The following is a 17,101-nucleotide window of genomic DNA, read 5'->3' on the forward strand; positions in this document are numbered from 1 at the left end:
CTTGGCCGTAGCTGAGAGTACAAGGCAGGGTAAGTCCAGAGACAAGAAGGTGCGCGCACAGTAACAGGAAGGAGTGGTGGGAGACTTTACTTGATGGAGGCTAGTGCAGGGGGACAAGAGAAGGTTGGTTTTGAGGCATATTAAGAGGTTACAACTGGCAGAATTTGACGCTGACATATAGAATTAGGCATTTGTCTTTCCCTTTCTATACTAAGAAGCCAGGAAACCTAACTCACACCTGCTCGCCCTTTAGAACGGCTCTCTCAATGACACACACCCTGAAGACCCTGTTGCCCAGACGGAAACCTGGAAATCCTGGGAAACAGCTCCCTTTTCCTTGCAACTGTATCCAGTTAGCAACCAGATTGGATTTGTTTCTAATGCCTGAAATACTCCTTTCTCCTCCTGTCCCTACTAAGTAGTGTTAAGTAAACCCTTATACCCCTTCCCTCAGTTATTGTGATAACCTCTTCACAGTTCTGCCCCTAGCTATACCTTCTTTAATTCTCTTGCTAGGGACATTAAAACACACACGTGCATGTGTGTACAATCACACACACACACACACACACATGCACGCTAATGTGAGCACTGTCCTACCTGCTCAGACGTGTTTCACTGCTTCCCTATATCACTGCAGTCACAGTCCAGGCTCTGGTCATTCACTTCTCTAGCCTCTTGTCCCGCTCTTTCGCCCCCTTCCAAAGCCCTATGCACAGCCTTGTAAACTACTGGGGTCTTGTATGCCCCTTCCAACCTGTGCTCACCTCCGACTGGATCCCCTTCTCTTCTTTCCCCAGCTAACTGCTACATGTCGATGAAGACTCAGCTCACATGTTATCTCCTCTTGGATTCCTAAGCTGACATCTCTGGTTCCCATCCAGGCTGTCTCGCATCCCACTATATAATAATTCGTGGTTCACGGCAATCTCCCCTACTGGTTGGTGAACTCCTTGAAGGCAGGAGCCATCCCTCATGTGCCTGGTACTGTCAGCCTAGCTTCTGGCATAAAATAGACAATAAATGTTTATGAAATGGCTGAGCGCCTAGAAGGAACATTGCGTGCAAACATTCCACTTGTTTTTCTGAAGGATAGAATCCAAAGAAGCCAGTCCTAAAGCATAAAGAGTCTTTGTTAAGAGTTGGGAAAGCTTGAGTAAGTCTTTCTTATCAGCTGTAGGAACGCGTTTGATTTTTATCCTGAATAAACTGGAAAGTGAATTAATGAGCCGTAGGGGCAAACATCTCCCACTTCAACGTTCAGCAACTAATTTATTCAGTTCCTGGAGTGATAGGTTATTGTGTATCTTTGTCTTTGTTTGTGAAAGACCAATTAAGCGGTGCTTTATAGGAGTACTTTTAGAATGATTTAAAAAAATCCTTTTTTTTTTTTTTCATGTGTGACTTTATTTCAGGTATGATTCAGCTGTGGTCTCCCCCAAGCGTTCTTCGAAGTCAGGGGGATCTCCCCAGCTAGATGACCTGGGCAGAAACATGCTCTGACTGATCATGATATGAATTTGAAGGGAACAGTTAAGGAGTTATTTCCATTTTGGTTCTAATAGCAACCCTTTTTACTTCTACGCCCTTCAACCTGTCTGCATTCCAGCTGAAACTTCAGTGGAGCCTTCTGTAAGGGCTGTTAAAAAGACTTTGAAAAGGGAACGTGTGAAATCATAAATGTGAAAACATAAATGTGAAATCATAAATTATTCAAAAATAAGAAAATGTCTTTCAGTCCATTACATTCTTAACCCCTTGTTTCTGCTTTTAACAGACTTTGTTAAAGGTCAGTAAGAATGTTTTAACAGAGTATGCTTTAGAATTCCAGGAGAGCGTATTTTTCCTATTCTAAATATCCATTGTTCGTAAGTAACTTGGTTTGGTATATTCTGAGTTTATATTGTGAGTACAAACAAAAACTCAGCATCACGAAGGATTAAGCATAAACCAGATTGAAACCTAAAATTCAAAGCCTCAAGCTGGAGAGAATGTACATGAACATTTGTAATTTGGAGTTACTTTCCTAATTAGACTAATGAATAACATAACATCTGCATAATGCTTTGAAGTTTACAAGGAAAATTTCCATACACTTTAAAAAATTTTCATCATAACGATTCAGTGATATCGGTAATAATATCATTTCATTCTACATATAAGGAGCCTGAAGTCTGAGAAGGTTACATGGCAAGCAGCCCTACTAACCTATCAATGAGCTGCCATGTGAACCTAGGTCTCTTACCACTCCTTCTACGTGGATGACATCCTGTTTCTGTTTTTGTTTTTATTTATTAGTGTCTTTATAAAAATTTTTTCTAGCACAATTTACAAGATGGTGTATGAAAATGCATAAACTAATACTGAAAAATATTTTCAGGTTTCCCATTACACTAGCATAGAAATACATCATTTTACCATCAACTTTTCCCATAAGAAATAATTTTTTTTTATTGCATCGAAAAGCTAGAGCTACTTGTCTCTGAAGGATATTTCCTTCAAATACTCATTGGCATTTTTTAACTTGTGGTTCATTTCACCTTTTTATGACTCCAGAAATTAAATGATTCTTGGCTGTACATCAAAAGATTATCATGTAGTTATTATTTATTTTTATAGCTCAGGTGAATCTGGTACTAGCTTATTATAGTGCATGTCCCACTGGCCAAATGAATGCAATCTGGAAATATGACATGCATTTTTAATAATAAAAAGGCAATAATTCTGCATTCTGCAGAGGTGTACCAGAAGCTACTTAAGTGAGGTTTAATGTCAAATAAGAAATACTGCGATGCCCTTACTGAAATCTTGTGATAGTCACATTTATCTTATCTTTTCCTGAAGTCAGATGTAAATAACCATTTTGGAAGAGGATTTACTAAGCATCAACTTGATGTATCATTTTTCTTAACATGTATACATGTTATTATACACTAAAAATAAGCAGTGAAAACTTCCCTTCTGTTTTTAGAGTGATAAGTATTCTGAAACATTGATAGAGACACAAATGTATATCATTAAATGCTTTACCTATGGCTTTGGGCCCAAGTATCATTATCCGAAAGTATTAAGAAAGAGTAACTAAAAGCCATAGAAAACTTCTAAGTCCCATTTTAGTGAATAATTACAGTTATCCATCACCAAATTTCTGGCAAATAATGGCATTGCCACATTGGATTTTTTTATCCTTTTTTATGGCTCTGGCCTTTCTCTTAGGTGTAAAGTCTATAAGCCATTAAGTGGATTTGAAGGGCCAGGAAGACTAGAGGCCTGGAACACTCCAGTCCTGTGACTTTAAGAATCTGCATAAAAAAAGACCATTGGCACAATATGGAGAATCATCCTAAATATTTGGAATTTAGAAGTGCAGGGCCATGTGAAGATTATTACCCAGTATTGGTAATATTCCAAAAGATGTGTTGTATGTTTTCAGCAGTGTTTATAACAGACATATTAGTTCTACTCTTAGGCTACCTCCTGTAGGAGATTGTGTTTGTTACTCACTCAGTGATGCAATAACAAAGTAACACCAACCAAGTGTCTTAAAATAACAGAAATTTATTCTCTCACAGTTCTGGAGGCTAGAAGTCCCAAATCAAGATGTTGGCAGGGCTTATTCACTCTGAAGGCTCTAGGGGAGGATTCATTCTTTGCTTCCGTTGGCTTACAGATGCATTCCAGTTACTGCCTCTGTCTTCTTCTTATAAGGAGGCCAATCGTTAGATTATGGTACACCCTCATCTAGTGGGACTTAACTAAAATCTGATTGCATCTGGAAAGACCTTGTTTCTAAATAAGGTCACATTCACAAGTTCTGGGAGTTTGGGTTTCAAGATATCTTTTTGGGAGACCTTAATTCAATCCATAACAGAGATCATACTTTTCCCAACCCAATGATTTAGGAGGTTAGGTATATTGAAAATGTGTATATTTTTAGTACCAGTATGAAATGTGTGTTTATTATCTATTGCTGTATAACAAATTACCCCAAAACTTTAGTGCCTTAAAACTACAGCCATTTTATTATATCTCAAGATTTTGTGGGTCAAAACTTGGGCAGGATTTGGCTGGGCAATTCTTCTCCATGTGTTATCCAGCTAGTGGCTCTGCCAGAGGGTCCGAGATGGCTTTTATTCACAGCTAGGAGGCTGTGGATTCAGGGCCTTTCCACATACTCTCTGAGAAGGTTTTATGTGGCTCTAAGAGTAAGTAACCCAAGAGACAGGAACTAGAAACTTTTAGTCTTTTAAGGACCAGGCCCAAAAATTGGGTCAGTAAAGCTTGCACCCTATTCTTTTGGTCAGTATAGTCTCAGAGCACCCCCAAGTTTAAGGGGGAGAGGGATGACTCTCTATGGAAGGACTGTTGTATACCTTCTGGCCACAGATTGCTTATATTCCTTCCACATTAAAAAATTTCACCTCATTTCAACATTGCCTTGAATTTAAAAAGCTGATGATTAAATCAAAGCCATGTGTGGATGAAGGTCTCTTGAGTTCCTCTCAGCCTGAAGACATGCGAACTATTGGGAGAATTGGTCTGCCCTCCTTCCAATATATAATGGTCAGATAGGGATAAGATAACCCTAGGTTCTCCTCTTCAGAAAGGAGAACGTGGGAGGTACATAGCAGTTACTGTTCTACACTGATTTAGAAATCCAGCCAGATGCAGGTCACTGGTTCCTTGATTAGGGTCTAGCCTTCTTCCCCTAGAAGTGATTGCGGTGGCTCTTGGGTCTGCCCTTTGAGTCATCCCTCCTTTTCCGTAGAAAGTTTATAGGGCTCCTGTGTATCAGATAATCCAACTCACCAATCAAAAGCCACACACACATTGTTTTTAATATAGTCTTTGAAATGTAGCAAATTAAACAAAGAAGCCATTTTGTCTAGTTGAAAGGGTTTACCAAGCATATGTTAAGATTCACAAAGGCCCTCTTTTCTGGCAGAGAGGGTGTAAGATGTACAACTCTTAAAGTTTTTAGAAGCCCTCTAGATTATTTACCCCACGGCCAGGTAGTAGTCTGGGTTTAGCCTTTGTCTTGAGGCCATCTCTGACTTTTCACGTCCATTGCTGGTGGAAACTGGGATGAGAGACGGTTTCCTTTTTCACACCCAGCCTGTCCTGGCTCCTTTATATTTCCTCTCAATCTGCTCACAGATCAGTCGTTCCTCTGTTAGCTCATTGCTCTTCTCGTATTTCACGTTTGGCAGTTAGAAGCCAGTTGGCGCTTCCTCCATTCTGCCCATTAGTCTTCTCTGTCGGGTCCACAAATTCATTAGGTCCGTTTTCCATTTTCTTCATTATCACATGCAACACTCATGCCAATTTTTCAGCCAATACAGAGAAAGTATCCCACATTCTCCAGCTTCCAGTGACATATTTTCACTGACCCTTAAGGCATCACCAACAGTCTTTTCAAGGCCCTTGCAGCTTTTACTAACAATTTCTTTAAAGTCCTTTTTTCCACTAACAGTCTCCTTGAGGCCCTTCCAGCTTCTGTTTGCTGCCTGATTCCAAAACCATTGATACATGTCACAGGGTTTATACAACACAACACTACCAGGTAATGAATTTTGTTCCAGTTTTCTACTGTTGCATAAAAATCTACCCTAAAACAAGTGGGTTAAAACAATTTTTATTAGACTTCGTGATTTTCGTGGATTAGAACTACAGGCAGAGCTTGGCTGAGAGGTTATTCTGCTCTAGCTGGCATCATTTGTAGTCCTTTGGAGGGGCCTAGAACCCAGATCAGCAGATTTGTGTGAAGGGCCAGGTAGAAAACCGTGGGACATACTGTGTATGACAGCTAGTCAGCCCTGTGGTTGTAATGTGCAAGTTGCTACAGACAATATGTAAACAAATGACTGTTGTAGCCATGTTCTAATAAAGTTTTATTTACAAAATTAAGCAGCTGCCCTATGGGCCACAGTTTGCCAGTGCTTAATCTATAAGACCCAAGAAGGCTTCATACATGTGCCTGTTACTTTCATGAAGACGGCTAGAAGGATAGCCTTCTTTCCCTCTCTAGGTAGACACAGGGCCTCTCTCCATGATTTCTCTAGGGTGGTAGTCTAAATGCTCACGTGGAAGCTCAGGCTCCAAGAGTGAATAGTCCAAGAGACAGCAAGTAGAAGCTGCCAGCCTTGTGAGGTTTAAGCTTAGAAATGTGCTCTGTATCATCATTTCTGCCATTTTCATTGGTCAGTGCAATCACAGACTACCCCTCCCAGATTGAAAAGGAAAAGACATGACCCTTAATGGACTCTCTTAATGGAAATAGTGTCAGATAACTTGTGACCATATTTAATCCAACATAATGGGTGACCTTAATGGGTGACTCAGTGATATATGAGACATCTTCCTACCCTCAAAAGGCTTATGTTATAATTGGACGCAGATATGAAAACAATAATCTAAAATGCAAAGCAGAATGAAATGTATCAAGCCCAGGAACAAAGTCTGTGAGTAAGGAAAAAATTTTCCTTGACTGTCTCAGAATCCCTGTCTGGGGGCGCCTGGGTGGCTCAGTCGTTAAGCGTCTGCCTTCGGCTCAGGTCATGATCCCAGGATCCTGGGATCGAGTCCCACATCGGGCTCCCTGCTCGGTGGGAAGCCTGCTTCTCCCTCCCCCACTCCCCCTGCTTATGTTCCCTCTCTCACTGTGTCTCTCTCTGTCAAATAAATAAATAAAATCTTTAAAAAAAAAAAAAAAAGAATCCCTGTCTGGGTCTGAAAATTAAACTGCCAAAGGAAGATAAGAGGAAAAATACATACAGATTTATTTAATATAAGTTGTATGTGACATGGGAGCCTTCATAAGGAAATGAAGACCTAAAGAAACAGTTAGACCTGAGTGTTTTATTCTATGTTTAATGAAGGGTGAGCAGTCATGTAGAAATGAGGTTAGTGTAGTAAACTGGGGGAAATTCAGCAAGGCTTCTTTTTTAGGATAAGGATGTTCCTTTCCTGGAAGAGAAGGAGGGCATCTCTAATATAAGAGTTTCAGGATCTAATTCAGGGGACAAAGGTTAGGAGAGGGTCACACTGACCTGCTTCTGCTGGTTTTGCAAACTCCTTCAGCTTAATGTGCTAAGATGCCATATTTTAGGGTAGAATGTCCCAAACCCCATTAGTTCTCTTATAGGAGTATAATAAATCTGGATATATGCATGTGTTTTACAAGTAGTCACTAACTCTTGTTTTATTTCTCTTACCCACCAGTATAGTGGTTTTCAACTGGAAACTATGATTTACACTGTGACCCAGAATAAAGATGTACAACACACACACACACACACTTAAATACAAAAGCTTCTTCAAATGACAGTTATTCTAATTCTGTGCAGTGTACTTTGATATTTTCCATTTTCTATTTTTCTATTGTATTTAATTTTTAGAACTTCTCTCCATCGTCCCCTGAATTGATTTCACAACTGCAGATTTAAAAAAAATTTTTTTTAAAGATTTTATTTATTTACTTGACAGAGAGAGAGAGCATGCCCGGGGTTGGGGTGCAGAGGGAGAGGGACAAGCAGACTCCCCGCCGAGTGAGGAGCCCAATGCGGGGCTCAATTCCAGGATCGAGAGATCACAACCTGAGCCAAAGTCAGACTCTTAACTAACTGAGCCACCCAGGTGCCCCCTCAACTGCAGTTTGATTTCATAATCTGTAGTTTGAAAAATAATTGTCTAGAAGAGGCAGAAGACAAAGAGTCTTGTGGGTCACAGTTGCACAATAACTTATTGTTAAAATTTATTCTGACAGGAAGATCTGGGAATTGATTTAATAGGGGAATATGAAAGAACTTTTCACACCAATTCTTTGCCCAATGGCTTCTCTGACAAAGCATATGCTGAGTATCTTTTGATATATGTTATTTGATTCTCTGCCAATGATGTGTCTGCTAATTCTGAGCTGCTCTGATAAGACAATAGTTCGAAGGAGCCGTAAAACCTTGTTAACTTTGGTAAGTTGTGAAAATAACATTATGTCCTCGCAGAAGTCATCACATTTTATGATAAGAAAAGTTTGTAATTTTTCTAGTTTGTGTAGAAACTGTATATTTACGTTAAGGATTTGAACTAGGAAAAAATAGGGGAAAAATGACCATGAAAAGAATTTGATAATAGGATTACTTATGACAATTATACTATGTAGCCATTCTTTCATTATGCCCTAAATGAGAGTAGTGCTTGAAATACAACAGTGAAGAGGACCTCACAAATCTGCCATCATGAAACTTCCATTCTGCAAGGACAGATAGAAGAAAACAAGTGAACAAAGTAACTGTGATTTGGTATGGATTCTATGAAAGGAACAAACATGAGCAGAAATTGAGAATGTTGGAATCAGCTCTTGACAAGGAGTGGTCAGGGAGGGCCTCTCTGAGCAGGTGACAATTAAGAAGGGACAAAAGCATGAGAAAGAGCTGCCTGTGATTAGATCATTGGGAAGAGCATTCCAGGGAGTAGGTAGGGGTTCCAGGGTCAGGATGTGGCTGTTGTGTGTGGGAACTGAAACCCCAGAGTGAGTGAAGCCTAGTGAGTCAGGCTAGGGAGTTGTAGGAGATGGGAGTGTGAGGGAGGTGGCCAGGAACCCATCCAGCAGGGCCTCATAGGCCACAGTAAGGACTATGGATTTTTTTTTTTTTTCCCTTTAGCCCAAGAGTCAGGTGCTTCTGCAGGAGAGGGTGAGTTCCACTTTATGTTTTAAGAAGCGCAGTTTGACTGCTTTGTGGAGATTGAACCAGAGAGAACTGTAACCTTACTCCTCTTAAACTGTAGGGGAGGAAAAATACTTTTTACTCTACCCTTCTTGGTTCTTGGCTGAAACACCCCTGTAATAAAAGACAGACTAACAGGAGAAAAGCAAACAGAAGTTTAAAACCAGTATACCTCCTGTGTACGGGGGAGGCACCTAGGAGAACTGAGTAACTCTCCAAAATGGCCCAGTCACTTCTCCACCTAAAGACAAAACAAGATGTGGAGGGTGGGGAGTCAGTCATATCAGAAAAACACTGTGAACGAGGATAAGGTTGTTATGCAGATTTAAGTCCATACCTTTTCCATTGATAAGAGTTTCAAGAGGTTTAGAATCATTCTTCCCTTCCTGGTACAGAGCAGACAAATGAAGATTTCCCATATAAACATAAATGCCTCTTACAAAAGGATAACTTGTATTCCATTTTAAGTGCTTTTCCTGTTTTTAAAAGATAATCAGCTCAAAATAATCAATGTGTCAAAGAGATGTATTTTGGGGGTGGCATAGTCTGCTCCCTTTCGCTACCCATTAAAATAATGACATAATTATCTAGAAATTGCTGCATGTACTTTGGTGCTATTAGATTACTCTTTGAATTATTGGCTACAGCAAGATTTCTGTGTTGCTTATTTTAGAATTCACAGAACATACAGACAACTCACTTGTTAGCCATTAATCAATCTGAGACCTTTAAAGAAGAGGTAAAAAAAGTGACAGTGGGAACTTATATTTGCTTCACTTTTTGTATTCACTTAAAATTTCAACAGGGGTTGTTTTTCAGGTAACTATAGTATCCCTGTCTCTTGCTTTAAAGCACATAATTTGGTTCCGAATGTATTTATAATGTTACTTTTATGACAAAAAGAAGGGGATCGAAATCCTTACGTTTTGGGAATCTGGGCTTGAATAGCATGTTAACAATAATAGAAAGTCTAAATGAAATTAATCCTAGAAATTACTGAACTTGTCAGTTAGAAGGAACCTTAGAGTTCATCTAATCAAAATCCCTATTTTACTAAGAGGCAGAAGAGGTTACAGAGCTACTTGGTGACTCTCCTTCAGTCAAGGTAGAGCATCAAAAGCAATTGACTTAAACTACGTGGATTAACTCTCCAAAGAAATTACTTTCACTTGAGTACAATTCAATAAAATACCTTTAATCTTTCTCTAGAGTTTTTGCATTTTCCAAAGAGTCTAAATTGATGCCTTTGTATAATGATCCAACGGAAAAAATTCTTTCTAAAATTTAGAATCAGGAAGCAAAGCAAAAGCAGAAATTACTTCTTTTGTCAATAATGATACCTGTGAGGTTCATCATGTTTCCCTTTTTCACTTTGTGTCCAGGAACCTCAGAGTTAGATGAACCAGATTATAGAAATTTTCTCCCTTTTCATTCTATTGTTTCTTTTTTTTTTTTTTAAAAATTTTTTTTTTTTTTTTATTCATGAGAGACAGAGCGAGAGAGAAAGGCAGAGGGAGAAACAGGCTCCCAAGGAGCAGGGAGCCCGATGCGGGACTCGATCCCAGGACCCTGAGATCATGACCTGAGCCGAAGGCAGACGCTTAACCATCTGAGCCACCCAGGCGCCCTCATTCTATTGTTTCTGATTTCCTGTTCAATTCTCTTTTTTTGTATGCATATTTTTATTGCAAGTCACTCCACAAATGCCTTTTGAAAGCTATTGAACTATAAATTATTCAGAAAAAATTGCTTAGGGACAAAGTCAAGACTATAATTCAGGTCCTCCAACTCTCAATCCAAATTTCAATCCATTATATCATTATTGGGAAACATTCATATCTCTATTTTTTCCCAATAGAGAAAAATAAAAAATAGCTGTTTCCAGTATTTGTGTAAAAGAAGGATATGAAGCAAAAGAGATGTCTGTCAACCTCTCTCTATAGCTTTGGCCCAAATTTCAAAAACTTCATCACACCTCTTAACTCTCAAGCAAAAAAAAAAAAAAAAAATTGTTTCATTTTATTTGTTTAGAAATGTGGAAGTATATTATTTTATTGGCACTCAGAACTGTTCAGTCTTGTATGAATGCCTGTATATTTACAATCAAATAAAATCTGGGACCGATTTGTGTTTTCTTCTGCATACAGACTGAATCCACAAAGACCAATGCAGTAGACACCTTTTACATGAAGCTTTTCCTCTGTCACAAAAGTGTTTGGGTTCTTGCTTTCTGAATCCATTATTGCATTTGAATATCACCCAGTCACAAACTGCAGGGCATCAGGTTGCCACCCCCCCACCTCCCCCCCCCACCAAGTGGAGAAGCCTGAGACTTTGGCACAAAGCCACACTCAGAGCTCTTGATGTTTCTTATCTGGTGACACCGCGTTACAGGGCTGCTCTCTCACTGGGGCGCTGAATGGACGAAGGGTCATCACCTCCACTGCAGTCTCAGCCAGTATGGCACAGCTGTCTGCACTCTTTGTAATGTTCTCTGAAAAGAATATATTAATAATGTCAAAAGTTGGGTGAAGCCATCAGTCACAGCGAGAGCTGCCCTTGAGAGGTTAAGATTTGCTTTCTTAGAATCCAATGGGAGTCATGGTAGATGTTAGAAAAATGGAGCAAGGCATACTTTCATATAACTGCCAATATTCCAATCATAGCCATTGGGAGGAGAAACTGAGAATATACTTACAGAAAGGATGTCTGATGAGAAGAACTGAGTGGAAAATACAAGCAGAGAACGTTATTTCTAGTTGGTATATATCATATTTCCTTTATTGTCTCTATTATTGCAGAGGACAAACAAATAACATTTATTGTTATTATTAATCCTTTAGAAAATCACTTTGCAGCCTGCGTCAGGGTACATAGTCCATAGTCCCAACTGATTGCATTGCATTCAAATCCTGGTTTTGTGACATAACACCTGGACTACTCTGGGCAACAGACTTAACTTCACTTGACCTCCCATTTTCATCTGCAAAAGGGGGATAATAATAGTGCCTACTGTATAGGATTGTTGTAAGGACTAATGAAGCTAATATTTGTAAGTTGCATTGAACACTGCCGGACATAAAGTCAGCATTATTTGAATAGTTATTATTTTCATATAAATTTTCCTATTTACTCAGGTGAAAAGTTATTTTCCTAATAAAACATGATTCCCTCATTTATATATATAAAACTACCACCATAAAACCTCCTTACTTTTTCTCCTGGGACTCAAGTCCATTTTCCAGGCAGGCCTGAGGACCACTCAGGAATTGACTGCAACAGTAATGGGTGGTCTTAAGTCCAACTCTTGGGTCGTAGCACCTCCAAGAGCATCCTCTCACTTTTCTCCTTGACCAAAACCTCTTACCCTAGGTTCAGAGGGGAAGAGTCACTCTTATTCATCTGTCTGTCCCTCCCACACCATGTAACCCAGAGTTTGTTACCTTTTTTGTCCAAGGGCTATTTTGGCAATCTTTTGAAGCCAATGAATTGCTTCTCAGAATAGTATTTTTATTTCATTTTATTTTTTTAAAGATTTTATTTTTATTTATTTGACAGAGAGATAGAGCCAGGGAGCACAAGTGGAGGGAACGGCAGAGGGAGAGGGAGAAACAGACTCTTGCTGAGCAGGGAGCCCGATGTGGCGCTCAGTCCCAGGACCCCGGGATCATGACCTGAGCTGAAGGCAGACACTTAACCATCTGAGCCACCCAGGCGCCCCTCAGAATAGTATTTTTAAATGTATAAAATAAAACACAATGGAAGACAAAGGAAATCAAAGATATTGAAATAATAATTATCAAAGTGTTTTTAAAATGTGGCAGGAATATATGTTTTTCTTTATTACTACATTAAACAACATTTGGTCCCCTTTATCAGAGGGCCTAATAACTTCCATAATTCCAGGGGCGCCTGGGTGGCTCAGTCGTTAAGCATCTGCCTTCGGCTCAGGTCATGATCCCAGGGTCCTGGGATCAAGCCCCGCATCGGGCTCCCTGCTCAGCGGGGAGCCTGCTTCTCCCTCTCCCACTCCCCCTGCTTGTGTTCCCTCTCTCTCTGTGTCTCTCTCTGTCAAATAAATAAATAAAATCTTTAAAAAAAAAAATAACTTCCATAATTCCAGAGTGGTGAGGAGCATGACCAATGTTTGAAATACCTGCAATAAGTATACTGTGAAAAAAAATTAATTTTTACTGGCAACAAAGTCACAGGTAGTGCTAATACTACTATAGTCTGTTGCCTACATTCAGTAATTGAAGATAATGATAAATTTCAATTTGATATTAGTGAAAATAAAAATATATTATTTTCTCACTTAAGTTGACAGAATCCCAGAATTCTAGCCAAGATCCCTTAGTGGACACCACATTAAGGATCCCTGTTCTAATCCCAGACTGAACCAATATTCATTCCCTTCTGGTCTTGGAGAAGGAAGGAAAGAAGAGCCTTCCAAGTCAGTATCCTTGACCCAGACTGCTGTGTACCTATATCAACATAGCATCCTTGAGCCTCATCATCCCAGTAACCTACCCCCACTGTCATTCTAGGCTATTTTCTGGACCCTTGGCTTCCTACCTACCATTAGTTAGTTTGTTTCTTTCTTTTGATATAACTGAGATATAATTTTTGTGCAATGTGTTGTTTTGATATACTTATATATTGCAATATCATTACCACCATAGCATTACCTAACACCTCCATCAGGTCACATAATTTCCATTTCTTTTTAAGATCTAGTCTTTTAGGAACTTTCAAGTCTATAATACAGTATAGTTAACTATAGTCACATTGCTGTGCATTAGATCCCCAGAACTTACTCATCTTCCTACAAGTTTGTACCCTTTGACCAACATCTCCCCAGTTCCCCCATTCCCCACCCTCCAGCCCCTGGTAACCACCACTCTACTCTGTTTTTGAAATTTCAGGTATTTTTTTTTTTTGATCCCACATATAGATGATATTGTAGAGTATTGGTTTCTTTGTCTCATTTATCTGACTTAGCATAATGCCCTTAAGGTCCATCCATGTTGTTGCAAATGACAGGATTTTCTTTTTTCTCGTGATTGAATAATATTCATATGTGTGTGTGTGTGTGTGACATCTTTATTCATCTGTTGATGGACACTTAGCTTGAATAATTCAGCAGCAAACATGGGAGGGCAGATATCTTTTCATTATCCTATTTTCATTTCCTTTGGATATATATACCCAGAAGCTGGGTTGTTGGATAATATGGTGGTTTTATTTTTATGTTTAATATTATATATATTTATATTTAATATTTTTAAGCACCGCCATACTGTTTTTTTTACAGTAACTGCACCAATTTGCATTCCCACCAACAATGCCATTTCTCCACATCCTCACCAATACTTATCTTTTGTGTTCTTTTTTTTTAAGACTTTATTTATTTATTTGAGAGAGAGTGAGTGAGAGAGAGAGAGAGAGCACAAGAAAGGGGAGCTGCAGACAGAGGGAGAGGGAGAAGCAGACTCCCCGCCGAGCAGGGAGCCTGACGCAGGGCTCAATCCCAGACTCCTGGGATCATGACCAGAGCCAAAAGCAGGCTCTTAACCTACTAAGCCACCCAGGCACCCCTATCTTTTATATTCTTGATGATAGCCATTCTAACAGATGTGAAGTGCTATCTCATTGTGGTTTTGGTTTGTATTTCCCTGGTGATTAGTGATGTTGAACATCTTTTCATGTACTTATTGTCATTTGGATGTCTTCTTTGGAAAAGAAGGCCCATTTTTAATTGGATTGCTTTTTTTGTTACTGAGTTGTGTGAGTTCTTTATATATTTTGGATATTTACTTTCTATGAGATATATGGTTTGCAAGTATATCATTTACAAAAATTTTCTTTCATTCTGTAGTTTGTTTTTTCATTTTGTTATTTGTTTCTTTTGCTGTGAAAAAACTTTTTTAGTTTGTCATAGTCCCACTTGTTGATACTGGATTTGGTTGCTTGTGCTTTTGGTGTCGTATCCAAAAAAATACTGCCAAGATCAATGTCAAGGGGATTTTTCCCTCCTTATCTTTACTTCTAGGAGTTATATGGTTTCAAGTGTCATGTTTAAGTCTTTATTTTGTGTTGATTTTTGTAATTGTTGTAAGATCAGGGTCTAATTGCATTCCTTTGCATATAATTATCCAGTTTTCCCACCGCCATTTATTGAAGAGACTAGCCTTCCCGCATTGAGTATTCTTGGCTTCCCTGTTAAATATTAGTTGACTGTATATGTGAGAATTTATTTCTGAGCTCTTTATTCTGTTCCATTGGTCTCTGCCTGATTTTATGCCAGTACCACACTGTTTCTGATTACTATAGCTTTGTAATACAGTTTGCAATCTGGAAGTGTAGTGCTTGCTTTGGCAGCACATATGCTAAAATTGGAACAATACAGAAATTAGCATGACCCCTGCGCAAAGATGACACGCAAATTCGTGAAGCATTCCATATTTTTTTAAAAAAGGATATCAGATAGTACAATGACTCCAGCTTTGTCCAATGTTGTTTTTTTGCTTTTCTGTCTGAGTGATTATGTCTAATGTTGAAAAATTAATGCAAATGCAAAAAAAATAATGCAAATGCAAAAAAATGCAAAAACAATATTGAAATTCCCTACTATTATCATGTTGTTGTCTGTTTCTCCCATTTCTTTTTCTTTTTTTAAGATTTACTTATTTATTTTAGAGAGAGAGTGCAAATGTGTGCACATGAGTTGGGGGAGGGGAAGAGGAAGAGAATCTTCAAGCAAACTCCCGCTGAGTGCGGAGCATGACTCAGGGCTCAATCTCATGACCCATGAGATCACAACCTGAGCTGAAATCCAGAGTGGGACCATCAACCAACTGAGCCACCCAAACACCCGTCTCCTGTTTGTATTAGTACTTGTGTAACATATTTAGGTGCTCCAACATTGGTTGTGTATATATGTACAATTATTATATCTTCCTGATGACTTGACCCCTTTATCATTATATAATGACCTTCTTTTTTGTGTTACCATTGTTGGTTTAGTTTATTTTGTCTGGTATAAGTACAGCTACCCCTATTTTCTTTTGGTTTCCACTTGCATGGAATATCTTTTTCCATTCTGTCAGTTTGGGCCTAGATGTGTCCTTAAAGCTGAAGTCAGTCTCTTTTAGGCAACATATAGTTGGGTCTTGTTGTTGTTGTTGTTGTTGTTTGCTTGTTTTTCAAATCTATCCAGCCACTCTGTGACTTTTGTTTGGGTAATTCATTCCATTTACATTTAAAGTAATTATAGATATGTAAGGACTTACTAATGCCATTTTCTTAATTGCTTTCTGGCTGTTTCATAGTTTTATTGTTACTTTTTCCCTCTCTTACTGTATAGCTTTGTGGATTGGTGATTTTCCATGGATTCTCCTTTTTAAAATCTTTTCATGAAACTTCTATTATTATTCTGTTTGGCACATTGAACATTCCCTTGTTTAGCAAAAGTTTAAAAACCGTACTTAGTGTGCTGCTTATAGGAACTAGCCTTTTGAAATGAATGCAAAATTGCTGTGGTGTAGAGACCACGTTTTGATTTTTCATAGATGAAACGGTAGTCATTATGGTCAATGTATAATGACTACTCAAGTGTTGCTTATTATTTTTGAAGTTAATGCTACTAATATTAGGGGATATATCAACAAGTTTAGGATAAGAAAAAAAAGAAACTTGAAAAGGCCTTTCATTTTGACATGGAAGTATGGATTGATTGTTGAGATTCAGAAATACATTTGACAGCCAAGCTGGTGGGTAGAGGGTGTTGTAATGGCTTCTGGGGCATCATAATCCTTGAGCGGGATCTTGATGGACTGCTCTGAAAACCAAATAAATAAAGCGCTTTTTGAGGTGAGTTTGAGGTGAGGAACAGTAAATATCAAATAGTCCAATCTCTGTGACTCCCATTTAGAACAGTTGATGTAAATGGCAAATATACTGTATATAAGCACATTATGTACTAATGTTCATCATGTGTATGTAATATACATAAGCACGTAAATATGCACCATGTTTTTAGATATCTATATTTTGAATTACTGTCATCACAACAATATTCATGTTTGTGGTATTTCAAAGTTCTATACACTAGGGGAAGAACCATTATTAAATGGCATTTTAAAATGAGAACATTAGATTGCCCTCTGTTTGAATTTTTTTTTTCAGCTAGAGAGTTTAATATTTATACATAGGCTTTTAGTAGAGAATGGTGCATTGTATTTTCTCTACTCTTTATTTTGCTTTTCTTTATGAATTGGCAATGGGAAAGGGTGAACTGCATGATCTAATAGGTACTTTATAGTTTCTAATTGCTATATTTTTATCCTGCAACTCAGTTGCCTATATGTGTTGACTGG

At 38.5% G+C, this 17,101-nt stretch overlaps 1 non-coding gene across 1 annotated transcript; it reads left to right on the plus strand.

Moving 5' to 3' along the window:
* The first annotated feature begins 15,088 nt into the window (after window positions 1-15,088).
* On the plus strand, window positions 15,089-15,192 carry LOC123324663. Its single transcript, XR_006539940.1, has one exon. It is a non-coding gene; the product is annotated as a U6 spliceosomal RNA (small nuclear RNA).
* Window positions 15,193-17,101: the final 1,909 nt, after the last annotated feature.

The sequence above is a fragment of the Neomonachus schauinslandi genome, chromosome 4 (genome assembly GCF_002201575.2).
Source record: "Neomonachus schauinslandi chromosome 4, ASM220157v2, whole genome shotgun sequence".
NCBI classification, from domain to species: domain Eukaryota; kingdom Metazoa; phylum Chordata; class Mammalia; order Carnivora; family Phocidae; genus Neomonachus; species Neomonachus schauinslandi.